This window comes from Protopterus annectens, chromosome 3.part0 (genome assembly GCF_019279795.1).
Source record: "Protopterus annectens isolate FY-2018-M chromosome 3.part0, PAN1.0, whole genome shotgun sequence".
Taxonomy (NCBI): Eukaryota; Metazoa; Chordata; order Ceratodontiformes; family Protopteridae; genus Protopterus; species Protopterus annectens.
Genome location: NC_056731.1, coordinates 254251473 through 254266541, shown reverse-complemented (window position 1 = coordinate 254266541; position 15069 = coordinate 254251473).

The following is a 15069-nucleotide window of genomic DNA, read 5'->3' as shown; positions in this document are numbered from 1 at the left end:
GCTTAAAAAGGTCACACATAAATAACAATTGGTTAAAAACATAAAAAGAAAAATCTAGCAAAGCTAGAATTTCCACTGTGTGGTACCTTAAACCTATTGACTCAGTGGCAACATAGGACATATCAAAATTACTCTTTAAAGATATCAGGTGTTTCAGATAAATAGCAATTCTGAATGTCCATGAGCTTTTTCTTTCACTTTTAATTATTTTTATGGACAATTTCAGGCCAATAAAGCCAAACCCCTCTAGCTTTGTGCATGTATGTTTCTGCTTCTTATGACATTATCAGCACAGCATAAGAGGAATATTTAAATTTTGGAAACACAGGGTAGACATAACCAACTGATACCATAAACCTAGGAGTGTCTACAAAATATTGCAACTAACAAACTACAACAATGTTTAAGAAGGTCACACAGAAAAAACAATTGGTTAAAAATGCAAAAAGAAAAATCGAGCAAATCTAGAATTTCCACCGTGTGGTACCTTAAACCTCTTGACTCAGAAACAACATGGGATATATGTAAATTACTCTATAAGGATATCAGGTGTTTCAGCTAAATGGCAATTCTGAAGGTCCATGACTTTTTTCTATTACTTTTAAGTCTGTGTATGAACAATTTCAGGCCAATAAGCCAAACCACTCCAGCTGTGGACATGCATGTTTCTGCCTTCTTTTGACGTCATCAGTACACCTTAAGAAAAATGTTTTAATTTTGGAAACACAAGGTAGACATACCCAAATGATATCCAAAAACCTAAGGGTATCTACAAAATATCCCAAATAACAAACTAAAGCAATGTTTAAAAAGGTCATACAGAAAAAACAATTGTTTAAATACACAAAAAGAAAAATCTAGCGAAATTAGAATTTCCACTGTGCCATACCTTAAACATCTTGACTCAGAGGCAATGTAGGATATATGTAAATTCCCCTTTAAGGATATCAGGTGCTTCAGCTAAACGGCAACTCTGAACATCTATAACTTTGTTTCCTTTAATTTTAAGTCTTTTGATGGACAATTTCAGGCCAAAAAAAGCCAAACCCCTATAGCTGTGCAAATGCATATATTTCTGCAGTCTTACAACATCACCAATAAAACAACAAAAAAAAAGAGAAATACTTGACTCTTGGAAACACAGGGTAGATAGACATAGCCAACTGATATCCATAAACCTAAGGGTGTCTACAAAATATCCAAACTAAAACAATGTTTAAAAACATCACACAGAAAAAACAATTAGTAAAAAACACAAAAAGAAAAATCTAACAAAGCTAGAATTTCCACTGTGTAGTATCATAAACCTCTTGACTCAGAGGCAACATGAGATATATGCAAATTATCCTTTAAGGACAACAAGTGTTTTGGGTAAAGGCAATTCTGAATGTCCATGACTTTTTTCTTTTACTTTTAAGTCTTTTTATGGATAATTTCAGGATAATAAAGCCAAACCCCTTTAGCTGTAGACATGAAAGTTTCTGCCTTCTTATGACATCATCAGCACAGCATAAGAGGAATGTTTGACTTTTGGAAACACAGGGTAGACATACCCAGCTGATATCCATAAACCCAAGGGTGTCTACAAAATATTCCAACTAACAAACTAACACAATGGTTAAAAAGGTCACACAGAAAAAAAATGGGATAAAAACACAAAAAGAAAAATCTAGCAAAGCTAGAATTTCCACTGGTGGTACCTTAAACCTCTTGACTCAGAGACAACATAGGATATATCAAAATTACCCTTTAAAGATATCAGGTGTTTCAGCTAAATGGCAATTCTGAATGTCCATGACTTCTTTCTTTAACGTTTATTTCTTTTTATGGACAATTTCAAGCCAATAAAGCCAAACCCCTCTAGCTGTGGGCATGCATATTTCTGCTTCTTATGACACTACCAGCACAGCATTTGGAAACACAGGGTAGACATACCCAACTGATACCATAAACCTAAGAATGTCTACAAAATATTGCAACTAACAAACTAAAACAATGTTTAAAAAAGTCACACAGAAACACCAATTGGTTAAAAATACAAAAAGAAAAATTGAGTACATCTAGTATTTCCATTGTGTGGTACCTTAAACCTGTTGACTAAGAGACAACATGGGATATATGTAAATTATTCTTTAAGGATATCAGGTGTTTCAGCTAAATGGCAAATCGGAATGTCCATGACTTCTTTTCTTTTAAGTCTGTTTATGAACAATTTCAAGCCAATAAAGCCAAACCACTCCAGCTGTGGGCATGCATGTTTCTGCCTTCTTTTGACAGCATCAGTACAACTTAAGAAAAATATTTGACTTTTGAAAACACAGAATAGACATACCCAACTTATATCCATAAACTTAAGGGTGTCTACAAAATATCCCAAATAACAAACTAAAATAATGTTTAAAAAGGTCATACAGAAAAACTAATTGGTTAAAACACAAAAAGGAAAACCTAGTAAAGCTAGAATTGCCACGGTGTCATACCTTAAACCGCTTGACTCATAAGCAACATGGGATATATGCAAACTCCCCTTTAAGGATATCAGGTGTTTCAGCTAAATGGCAACTCTGAACATTCATGACTTTTTTCTTTTAGTTTTAAGTCATTTTATGTACAATTTCAGGCCAAAAAAGCCAAACTCCTCAGCCTGTGAAAGTACATGTTTCTGTCTTCTTATAACATCATCAGCAGAAAATAAGAGAAATATTTTACTTTTGGAACACAGGGTAGACATACCCAACTGATATCCATAAACCTAAGGGTGTCTACAAAATATCCCAACTAACAAACTAAAACAATGTTTGAAAAGGTCACACAGAAAAAACTATTTCTTAAAAACACAAAAAAAAAAAAATAACAAATCTAGAATTCCCACTGTGTCATACCTTAAACCTCTTGACTCAGAGGCAACATAGCATATATATAGATTATCCTTTAAGGATATAAACAGCTTTAGCAAAATGGCAATTCCGAATGTTCATAACTTCTTTCTTTTAATTTTAAGTCTTTTTATAGACAATTTCAGGGCAGTACAGCCAAACCCCTGTAGTTGTGAACATGCACATTTTTACCTTTTTATGAAATCATCAGCATAGCATAAACAAAAGATTTAACTTTCGGAAACCCAGGGTAGACACACCCGACTGATATCCATAAACCTAAGGGTGTCTACAAAATATCCCAACTAGCAAACTAAAACAATGTTTAAAAAGGACACACAGAAAAACCAACTGGTTAAAAACACACAAAAAAAATCTAGCAAAAATAGAATTTCCACTGTGTGGTACCTTAAACCTCTTGACTCCGAAGTAACATGGGATATATGTAAATTCCCCTTTTAAGGATATCAGATGTTACAGCTAAATGGCAATTCTGAACGTGCATGACTTTTTTCTTTTTGCTTTAAGTCTTTTTACAGACAATTTCAGGCCAATAAAGCCAACCCCCTCTAAATGTGAACATACTTGTTTCTGTCTTCTTATAACATCATCCAAAGAGCATAACAAAAAGTTTGAATTTTGGAAGCACAGGGTAAACATACCCAACTGATAGTCATAAACCTAAGGGTGTCTACAAAATATCCCAAATAACAAACTAAAACAATGTTTAAAAGGTCACTGAAAAAACAAACAACTTAAAAAACAAAAAAAGCAATCGAAAAAAAGATAAAATTCCACTGTTTCATACCTTAAACCTCTTGACTCAGAGGCAATATCAGCGGCAACATGGGATATATGTAATTTTCCTTCTAAGGATATCAGGTGTTTCAGCTGGATGGCAATTCTGAATGTCCATGACTTTTTTATTTTACTAAGTCTTTTTACGGACAATTTCAGGCCAATAAAGCCAAACCACTCTAGCTGAGAACATGCATGTTTCTGCCTTCTTTTTACATCATCAGCACAGCATAAAAGGATTATTGATAAATGTAAGGGTGTCTACAAAATATCCCAACCAACAAACTAAAACAATGTTTAAAAAGGTCACACAGAAAAAGCAATTAATGAAAAACACAAAAAGAAAAATCTAGCAAAGCTAGAATTTTCACTATGTGGTACCGTAAACCTCTTGACTCAGAGATAACATGGGATATATGTAAATTACCTTTTAAGAATATCAGGTGTTTCAGCTAAATGGCAATTCTGAATGCCCATGATTTTTTTTTTTACTTTTAAGTCTTTTTATGGACAATTTTAGGATAATAAAGTCAAACCCCTCTAGCTGTGGACATGCATGTTTCTGCCCTCTTATGACATCATCAGCACAGGATAAGAGGAATGTTTGACTTTTGAAAACACAGGGTAGACATACCCAACTGATATCCATAAACATCAGGGTGCCTACAAAACATCCCAACTAGCAAACTAAAACAATGCTCAAAAAGGTCACACAGAAAAAACAATTGGTTAAAAACACAAAAAGAAAAAAAATAGCAAAGCTAAAATTGCCTGTGCACCATATTTTAAACTTCTTGACTCAAAGGCAATATAGAATACATCTAAATTACCCTTTAAGAATATCAGGTGTTTTAGCTAAATGGCATTTCTGAATGCCCATGATTTTATTGCTTTATTTATAAGGCTTTTTACATACAACTTCAAACAAACTCCCTCTAGCTGTGGACATGCTTGCTTCTACTTTCTTTTAATATCACCAGCACAGCATACAAGGAATGCTTGACTCTTTGAAACACAGGGTAGACATACCCAGCTGATATCCATAAACCTAAGGGTGTCTGTAGAATATGCCAACTAACAAACTAAAACAATGTTTTAAAAGGTGACATAAAAAAATCAACTGGCTAAAAACGCAAAAAGAAAAATCTAGCAAAGCTAAAATTTCCACTGTGTACTACCTTAAACCTGTGTACTCAATGGCAAGATGGGATATATGCAAAGTACCCTTTAAGGATAACAGGTGTTACAGCTAAATGGCAATGCTGAATGCCCAAGACTTTTTTCTTTTACTTTTAAGTCTTTTTATGGACAATTTCAGGCCAATAAAGCCAAACCCCTCTATCTGTGGACATGCATATTTCTGCCTTCTTATGACACCCCAACTAACAAACTAAAACAATGTTTAAAAATGTCACACAGAAAAAACAATTGGTTAAAAACACAAAAAAATCTAGCAAAACTAAAATTTCCACTGTGTGGTACCTTAAACCTCTTGATTCAGAGACAATATGGGATATATGGAAATTACCTTTTAAGGATATCAGGTGTTTCAGCAAAAAGAGCAATTCTGAAAGACCATGACATTTTCCTTTTAAGTCTTTTTATGGACAATTTGAGGCCATTAAAGCTAAACCACTCTAGCTGTGTGCTTTCTTATGACATTATCAGGACAGCATAAGAGGAATGTTTGACTTTTAGAAACACAGGGTAGACAAACCCAACTGATAATATAAACCTAAGAGTGTCTATAAAATATTGCAACTAACAAACTAAAACAATGTTTAAAAAGGTCATGCAGAAAAACCAATTGGTTATAAAACACAAATGAATAATCTAGCAAAGCTAGAATTTCCACTGTGTGGTACCGTTAACCTCTTGACTCAGTGGCAACATGGGATATATGTAAATTAGCCTTTACATTTATTGGGTGTTTCATCTAAATGGCAATTCTGGATTTACATGATTTTCTTTTATTTTTAAATCGTTTCGTGGACAATAAAGCATATTTCTGCCTTCTTATGACATCATCAGCCTAGCATAAGAAAAATGTTTGACATTTCAAAAACACAGGATAGACATACCCAACTGATATCCATAAACATAAGGGTGTTTACAAAATATCCCAACTAACAAACTAAAACAATGTTTAAAAAGGTCACACACACAAAAAAAAAAACAATTGGCTAAAAACATAAAAAGAAAAATATAGGAAAACTAGAATCTGGCAACATGGGATATATGTAAATTACCCTTTAAGGATATCAGGTGTCTCAGCTAAATGGCAATTCTGAAGGTACATGACTTTTATCTTTTACTTTTAAGTCTTTTTATGGACAATCTCAGGCCAATAAAGCCAACCCCCTCTAGCTGTGGGCATGCATGTTTCTGCTTCTTATGACATTATCAGCACAGCATAAGAGGGATGTTTGACTTTTAGAAACACAGGGTAGACAAACCCAACTGATATCATAAACCTAAGAGTGTCTATAAAATATTGCAACTAACAAACTAAAACAATGTTTAAAAAGGTCACACAGAAAAAAACAATTGGTTAAAAATGCAAAAAGAAAAATTGAGGAAATCTAGAATTTTCACTTTGTGGTACCTTAAACCTCTTGACTCAGATACAAAATGGGATATATGTAAATTACCCTTTAAGGATGTCAGGTGTTGAAGCTAAATAGCAGCTTTGAATGTCCATGACTATTTTCTTTTACTTTTAAGTCTGTTTATAAAAAAATTCAGGCAAATAAAGCCAAACCACTACAGCTGTGGACATGCATGTTTCTACCTTCTTTTTATATCATCAGTACAGCTTAAGCAAAATTTTGCCTTTTGGAAACACAGGAAAGACATACCCAACTGATATCCATAAACTGAAGGGTGTCAACAAAATATCCCAACTAACACGATGGGAGATCGTAGGTTTACCCCAGGTATCACTTCTGTGTCACTGTTAGACAGAGGCACAGTATACTAACCTCAAAAAAGGGCATAGCAAAATTAATTTAAAATGGGTGGCGAAAGCCAAACACACTCTGGCTAGGCTTATAAATGCCCTAGGGCAGATAGCCTAGTATGAACCTATGAACCTATGAACAAACTAAAACAATGTTTAAAAAGGTCACACAGAAAAAACAATTGGTTGAAAACACAAAAAGAAAAAGTTAGCTAAAGTAGAATTTCCACTGCATGGTGCCTTAAACCTCCTGACTCAGAGGAAACATGGGATACATGTAAACTGCCATAGCTACACACACTGAACACTACTCATATGTAGTAGGCAGTGTCACCCTAGGCAGTGTCAGGATTGCAAACTATGTATCCCTTGCATGTAAAACCCTAACACATTTTCGTAAATCCAAAAGAATGGACGGTCATTTCCTTGTTCAATTTTTGGATATCCCTCATGGGATACGTATCCTATGTAAACAGCAGACTTGGTATCACGACACAATGTCCACTCCTGTAGACATCTGGACAGAAGTTGCATGTGCAGTAGTGGTTTACGAAACTGTTCAGCCTCTAGATGGTCATGCAGAACCTAATACCCAGGATCAAACACCTGCCCATGATGCACGTCTCCCCACAAGAATTATCGAGAGAATATATTGTACACAGTCGCATAGTGGCACTTGGAAATAGGGTGATTAAGGCAATGAAGTAAGCAGGGTACCACCTGACCTACTGTGTGAGGGACAGTCACTGTTTGGGTAGGTGTGTCCTGACCAAGAATGATACAATGGCAAATGTCCTGTGATTGTAGGAAATAACTATGTACCATACGTCATGTAACAGTTGCCTAAAAAAGTTATTTCTGGATGTAAAATACGTAAATCGGACAAGAAACAGAATAAGCAACTAAAGTGCTACAGGAATAGGCTCTCGTCTAGGAAAATAATGAATGTTCTAAACCCTGTACTGACCGTGGGTATGTGTTGGCCTAAACAATCTGGTGTGTCCAGAATATAGTCCATCCTGGACATATGTAAATGTGGCAACCCTACCAATGGTCAGAGCATTCGCACAATAACTGGCCAGCCTCTGAATCACCCACAAAGCCAGTGACCTTTGGAGGAAAGGTGTTGAATGACACTTGAATGACCAATGACAGTAATTAAGAGTAATAGATGCATTTAACTGCAGAAAACAAGTATTAATACATATGGCTCTGAATCTGTCAACACGTTTCAAGTTAATAGTATTAATACTGTAGAAGTGTCTGGGATGGTCCCTTATTTGTCATTGCCTTGTCCCTGTCACTATTACAGAGGTCTGTACACATATGTACACCAATCAACTGTCACATATGTGGACAGTACTATTGCATACCTGTAGTGAAGTCATAAGTGATGTCCAGAATAATATTCATCGTATATGTGACTGAAATAGTGAAATGTGAATGGAAACACCAGTGAAAACACCCCCGCACCCTGTATTATGTAGTGGAACCACCCCAACACTATATTATGTAGTGCCAACAAAACAATCTGGTCAGAGGTGGACAAACCCCTGCATCTGTAAACACAGGTAGAATGTTAAAATCAGGACCAACTGCGTCCCTGTGCTAAGTCTGACATTAGAACAGGGTCAGGGAAATTCCAGTCACCAGTCAGACAAACCTAAACCCAGATCACCACATGAACATCCTGACAATCAAACACACGTATGTGCCAGGACTATAAGCTTTGGAGTTCTGAATATCCTTGGAGTGAGTAAACATGCAGCATGGGTCCAGAGAAGTAGGGAATAGGGAATGTCGTATGTGTAGTACCACCGTTTTCCCAGCAGGAGAATGGATGCCTGCTGTGTAAGTGAAGCGGTGAGGCATATGTTAAGGTAGCTATGAACCATGGGTATACATATAAATGAAGCAGAACACCAATAGTGTAGTGGTTAGAGCATCTGCCTAACGTAAATGCATTCCCGGTTCAAGTACGACTATAGCACATATCACTTTCTTGTGTAATGAATGCCTCTGTGCTGTAAAGCTAACATTTAAACAAGTAAAGGTGAACGTGTGTTTCACATGGGGACGTTAACTGGATTCCATCAATCAAAGTGGAACTGTCATAATGAATAAGGCACACCTAAGCAGAAAAAAATGGCAGAAAACATATGTAACTCACAATAAGGATATGCAAGTGTACCTGCACGTGTGTAAGCAGCTCCCAGCATAAGAAATGTATGTTGTTTTGTTCAGATGTAACTTAGATATGTATATATAGCTATATAGATGTGTGTATAGATATATATCCACAGACATAAAATAAAGAAATACATGAAAAGAAATAACAATTAAATATATATAATATATATATATATATATATATATATATATATATATATATATATATATATATAATGAACGCTGAAAGGAGAAAGCATACACACGGGTTGTGAAGGGAATCTAGAGCAACTAAGGTATTATACAGTGCTTGCAGCGTATGTCAGGTAAAGCTGCTCAAGAGTGAGCAGAGCACCGCTATTCACACCAGAGGCAGGGTTATACCAGTGGGCATAATATCGTTGAACTGCTACTTCAACATTACACACAGACGGAATGTATTTCATGTCGTGACCACCTACACTTGTAACCTGCAAATGGCTGTAATCCATAATACCAGGAAAGGCACGAATGTGCAAATAATACACGAGGCGGTACAAAATGTGTGTAGGGTTCCTAACGCTTTGAAGAGGGCAATGTGTAAAGGTGTGTCATGGCTGTGATATCATGTGGATAATGGCTGTTACGTGTGGAAACTCAACAAGGTTCGGTTGGAGGAACTATGGCTATGCCATTATGGATACAGGAGTGCCAGGGTTGGTTGCGCCGGTTCCAATGGAGCGGCCCGTGTAGGTTAGCTAGTACGTAGGTGCAATTCTCAGCTAGAGCATCTTTTGCGTGGAGACATGCATGAATGGGCGTACCGTCATTGAAGGTTGTGCATCAGGGCTGGCAACTATGCACGTAAAAGTCTATCAGCCAATCAGTAGCGGACCGGAGTTCCGCTGTGGCAACCCCTAACCAGGAAAAGCCGAAAGACACAACAACATGCAGACATCAATATGTTGACGTACATTCTCTGTAACACATGCACTCCATTTATTGACATAAATAATATGAATGTGCACAGACATAAGTACAGTAGCAGGCATACTAGGCTGTGTAGACGAGGAATAGGTCAAATGACACTGTATCACATCACACTTATCAGCGGTACATGAACAAAGTGCAACATCTGTCCACTTTATAACGTGCTATATACTGATTACAAGTTAACCGGAGTGAAGTGTCGGTGTCATAATGACTAAGGCAATAGTATGCTGTTGAAGCAGAGATAAAACCCAATACGCATGTGTAAGTGTGTTTGTACGGGAAATGTATTGGTCAACGGACACACAGATGTGTATATATATATATATATATATATATATATATATATATATATATATATATATATATATATATATATATATATATATATATATATATACACACATATACATATACATACATGCATACATACACACACACATATACAAATATATATATATATATATATATATATATATATATATATATATATATATATATATATATATATATATATATATATATATATATATATATACACACATACAACATTTATTGATATATTCACATATATACAAATTAAATATATATATATATATATATATATGTCATTGTAGATATACACATGTACATAACTAGTTTACTGTACAGTAAGCAATTACAGGTAACATATGTTCAGACTGGGCATATGTTACTGGGAGGGCCAATAAACAAATGTTTACCCCCCCCACACCGCGCAGCTAGGCCGGTCAGACATACAGACACGCAATAAAGGTACATACACCGCTGCTTTCCAAACCACCAGCAGGAAAGTATCAGTGGGAGAGATCTGCAAGGTCTACACTTTAAACATGGATAACAGAGTCCCTTGCGGGACACCAAAACTTCACTATACAAGCAGCCTATGGTTATTGAGGCGAGCAGGATGTAGCTGTACATGGAACAGTAGGTTGTGCAAGTGTGATAACACATGGGTTGACAAGTCGTACGACATGTGTCCCGAGATGGGGAGAGTGGGCAGTGTGTAGGGGTGTGTTCATACACCAGCTGCGCTCACATTAAGTATGAGTCATGAGTGCTGTAGAGGGGTGTCAAGTAGGTGAATCATGGGTATGCAATAATGGGCCTAAGTGTGCAGGTGTCGGTTGGCAAAGATGTAGTAGGCACGCCCAGCGGAAGTAATTAATATTCCTATGTTGGCATTGCTGATGCTCATAACTCCCAAACATGAAGAGCATATCTACTGGATAGTCTGTAAGCCATTTGGGGAACACATAGGGATTACATCAGTGCCCTGTACCCAATGATCATGGACGTCCGTGATTATGAATCAGAATCCAACACAGTCCTAACTAAAACCTGCCAGAACTAGAGATATTAGGTCAACAGATGGCAGAATAGACTTAATGCCTGACAGCATATCTCTCTCTCTCTCTCCCTCTATATATATATATATATATATATATATATATATATATATATATATGTATATGCATATATATCCATACATATACAGACACAGAAATATAAATATAATATCATATATATATATATATATATATATATATATATATATATATATATATATATATATATATATATGTTACTGTAGATATACAGACCAGGCATATGCTACTGGGAGGTCCAATAAACAAACGCTGGCCTCCCACACTGCCCAGCTAGGCCGGTCAGACATACAGGCACGCAATAAAAGTGAATACACCGCTGCTTTCCAAACCACCAGCAGGAAAGTACCAGTGGGAGAGATCTGCAAGGTCTACACTTTAAACTTGGATAACGGGGTCCCTTGCAGGACACCAATAATTCACTTTACATATGAACCTGTGGTAATCGATGCGAGCAGGATGTAGCTGTACAGGGAACAGTAGGTTGTGCAAGTCTGATAACACATGGTTTGACAGAATGTACGACATGTGTCCCAAGATGGGGAGTGTGTGCAGTGTGTAGGGGTGTGTTCATATCCCAGCTGCGCTCACAGTAAGTATGAGTCATGAGTGCTGTAGAGGGGTGTCAGATAGGGAAATCATGGGTATGCCATAGTGGGCATAAGTGTGCAGGTGTTGGTTGGCAGAGATGTATTAGGCATGCCCCATGGAAGTAATTAAAATTCCTATGTGGGCATAGCAGATGCCTATACCTCCCAAACCTGAGGAGCACATCTACTGGATAGTCTGTAAACCATTAGGGGAACACATAGGGACTATATCAGTGCCTTGTACCCAATTAGCATGGACATCCATGATTACGAATCAGAATGTAACACAGTCCTAACTAAATACTTCCAGAACTAGTATGTTTAGGTGGACAGGTGGCGGAATACAAGTAATGATTAATGAATACATGTATGAGTCATGAACAGCATGTACCTCGACAAATGTGAATGAATACATATGCCCTGTGACTGTCAATGTGTCAGTTTAATAGAACCAGTCATCTAAATGTGTCCCTCAGGGTGTTATGCAGTGTCCCTGATACAGTGTTCATTCTCCCCATTCATATGTGAGGTCTGCTAGTGATGGAAAGCACATATTCCACCAACCACCATAGGTAGATGATAGCATAATAATGTGGGGTTACCACCTGTCCGCCTTTGTGAGGGGACTCTACTCTGGGCAGTTGTGTCCTGCAAAATGAACGTTATGGCACATGGCCTGTGATATCGGGAAAAGATTTCATATATTGTGTGTAGTGGTGTCATAAAATGATATTGTTGTATCTGAAACAGGTACATGTTATAGGAAACAGTATTAGCAACTATAATGCTACAAGAATAACCTTAACGTATGCAAACCGGTGAAGTAGTCAGTATACTACTGGCTGTGGGTACGTGTTGCCTTGCCAAATTTGACAGCTCTACATATAGGTCCTATAGGGCTGCCACCTTTCCAAATGGCCAAAGTACGAGCTGCTCTGTAGAAATGTCAGACGTACCAGGTCAGAACATACCTACAGCCATGCATAGTACAGACATATACATAGTCACACAAATCAAAGCTTAGTCTAGCAGCAGTCAAATTGCTTATGCTACTTCACATAACATATCAACGTGTCATGTATACAATAACCGTTACATGCAACTATTACAAACATGTAGAATATAATATTGTCCTGTAATCAGGACATTAGCTATGGCTAGAGTATTGTCACATGACACATATGCCTAATGAGGGACTGTCCCATGCAAAGTGGGAAAGGTGTTACGCCTAGAATGTGGACAATCTAAAAGGTGGAAATCCTACAATAGGTATGTGGTAGCATGACCTGGCCAAGAGATGCGTTTCCCAAAACACATTTACATGTCAGCATTGCAGAGTATCGGTTCCCATGTATCAGCCAGATGGGAGCAGATTGTATGAGGAAGACGCATATCATATGATTACGTCACTGGACAGGCCGCTGAGTCCGTACAGTCGAACGCCTGCCGTCGCCTAATGTTTAGCCATAACTAAATCATGTAGTCATGTAGTCCAATGTAATAGGCATCACAAGGGATCATGCCCACCCAGCGTGAGTGACAAATGGAAGCACCAATGTCAGTGCACGTGCAAGTGAGTGAGCGAGCGGGTGTACACGTGTTTGTCTCCCAGTATGCAAGTATTGCACTGTTAAAGAAATGTGGAGTCTAAACAAGTATAAGGAGCTGTAACCAGAAGTCAGCAGTGCTTAACAATGCACAAACCCACGCACAACCACTCCCACCTGCTGGAATGTGCCTTACCTACTCCGTATCCAAAGGTGTCGTTCTGGACAAAAACAAAGAACCGTCCTTTGCACGTGTTGGTAGCAATACCCTGCGCACAAAGCTTATGTGAATTGCCAATACACCATGGCATATATACAGACAATAGACAGTACCACACACATACCATACAGCACAGTCATCCAACAGTATAGCAAGGTACTGGCAAATATGTCCGGACCACTGGTGTTTGTAGACCTGGCCGTTCTATGTTTCAGTGTGTGAGCATGCCCAGTATGACTGTTACGCATGTTGTCGACTGACATTACTGTCATACCGTCATGTATTTGAGCATGCTCAGTATGGTCAACTGGATTGCATGTGTCACATGTCCAGATAGTCAGTACTGTGGTGCCGACCACTGCGTTGTACACCGACAGGTGGCATGCTGTATCTGCAGGGTAGCTAACGGTCATGTGGCATTGACTGTTGCTACATTTCTGCACAGCATGTGGGGACATTCAACTGCATCCACAGTCCTACACAGGACCGGGGGTGGCGCACCTGACTCTCACATGTGTACGTTGGAAGGGGGGCACAGCCGACAGTTGTACACATTTTCGACTACTGTACTGGTATGCCAGGTACTCCGTTTCAGTGTGTGGACCTACCTAAATTGCTGGTTGGAGGCATACCAGTGTACATCAGATCCTAGCTTGAATTACCAGCATAGTGGTTTCAGATGTCCTAGCCTTTACAACTTGCATCCAACTGCCTGGCCTGCTGTAGTCTGTGTGTGTGTTTGTGGGGGTTGGGGTCATCCATTGGGCATCTCCAGAGGCCATTGTATAGCATTTCCCTGTAGTGGTCTACATCTGTCCAGCTGTATGAGACTTGTGTGGGCTGTATGGACAGACATGATGTTCAGCCCATAACTTGCAGTGGGTTAGAACACCCTGTATATTACTAGCTACTATTGTGACCCCAGTTTGTGCTACAGATGTCATGGTACCACTATGGACGAGCACTGTCTGCTGCCCTAACAGTCGGCCACCAAATTCCCTTGTATGCTCACCTCCATACCATAGCTACAGGTAAATACACATTCTAATACAACTGCCAGTTGGTAGGTTGATTGACTTACCTTGGGGTTGTTCCAGAATTGAGGATGGTGCTGGAGGGCTGCCTTTGTTGGATGCACACAGTGCACTTCCTGTAAATGGCTGAGCACAGATAGTGTCATGTTTGGCATCCCTTGTACTGTCTGTGCGAGTCAGAGAGTGTGAAACTCCCCGGATACCTACTGTGTCAGTGCATATGCCATGTGTTGCCTCCTTGCCAACAGCAGGTCATACTGTGCATGCCTCCTTTTGCCAACTGGATTCAGCTCAGGTAGTTCGTCCCCCAAGTCACACTGTGCCTGTACAGGCCTTGGCATTGTTGGGGGGCTGTGTGTCCCTGCCCCATGCTGTTTCTGCTGCAACTGTTACTGCAGGATCAGATTGTGTAGCATAGCACATACCATAACAATTTCTGTGCATGTAGCTGGTGAATACTGCAAGGCTCCATCGGATGTGTACAGACACCAGAACTGTGAC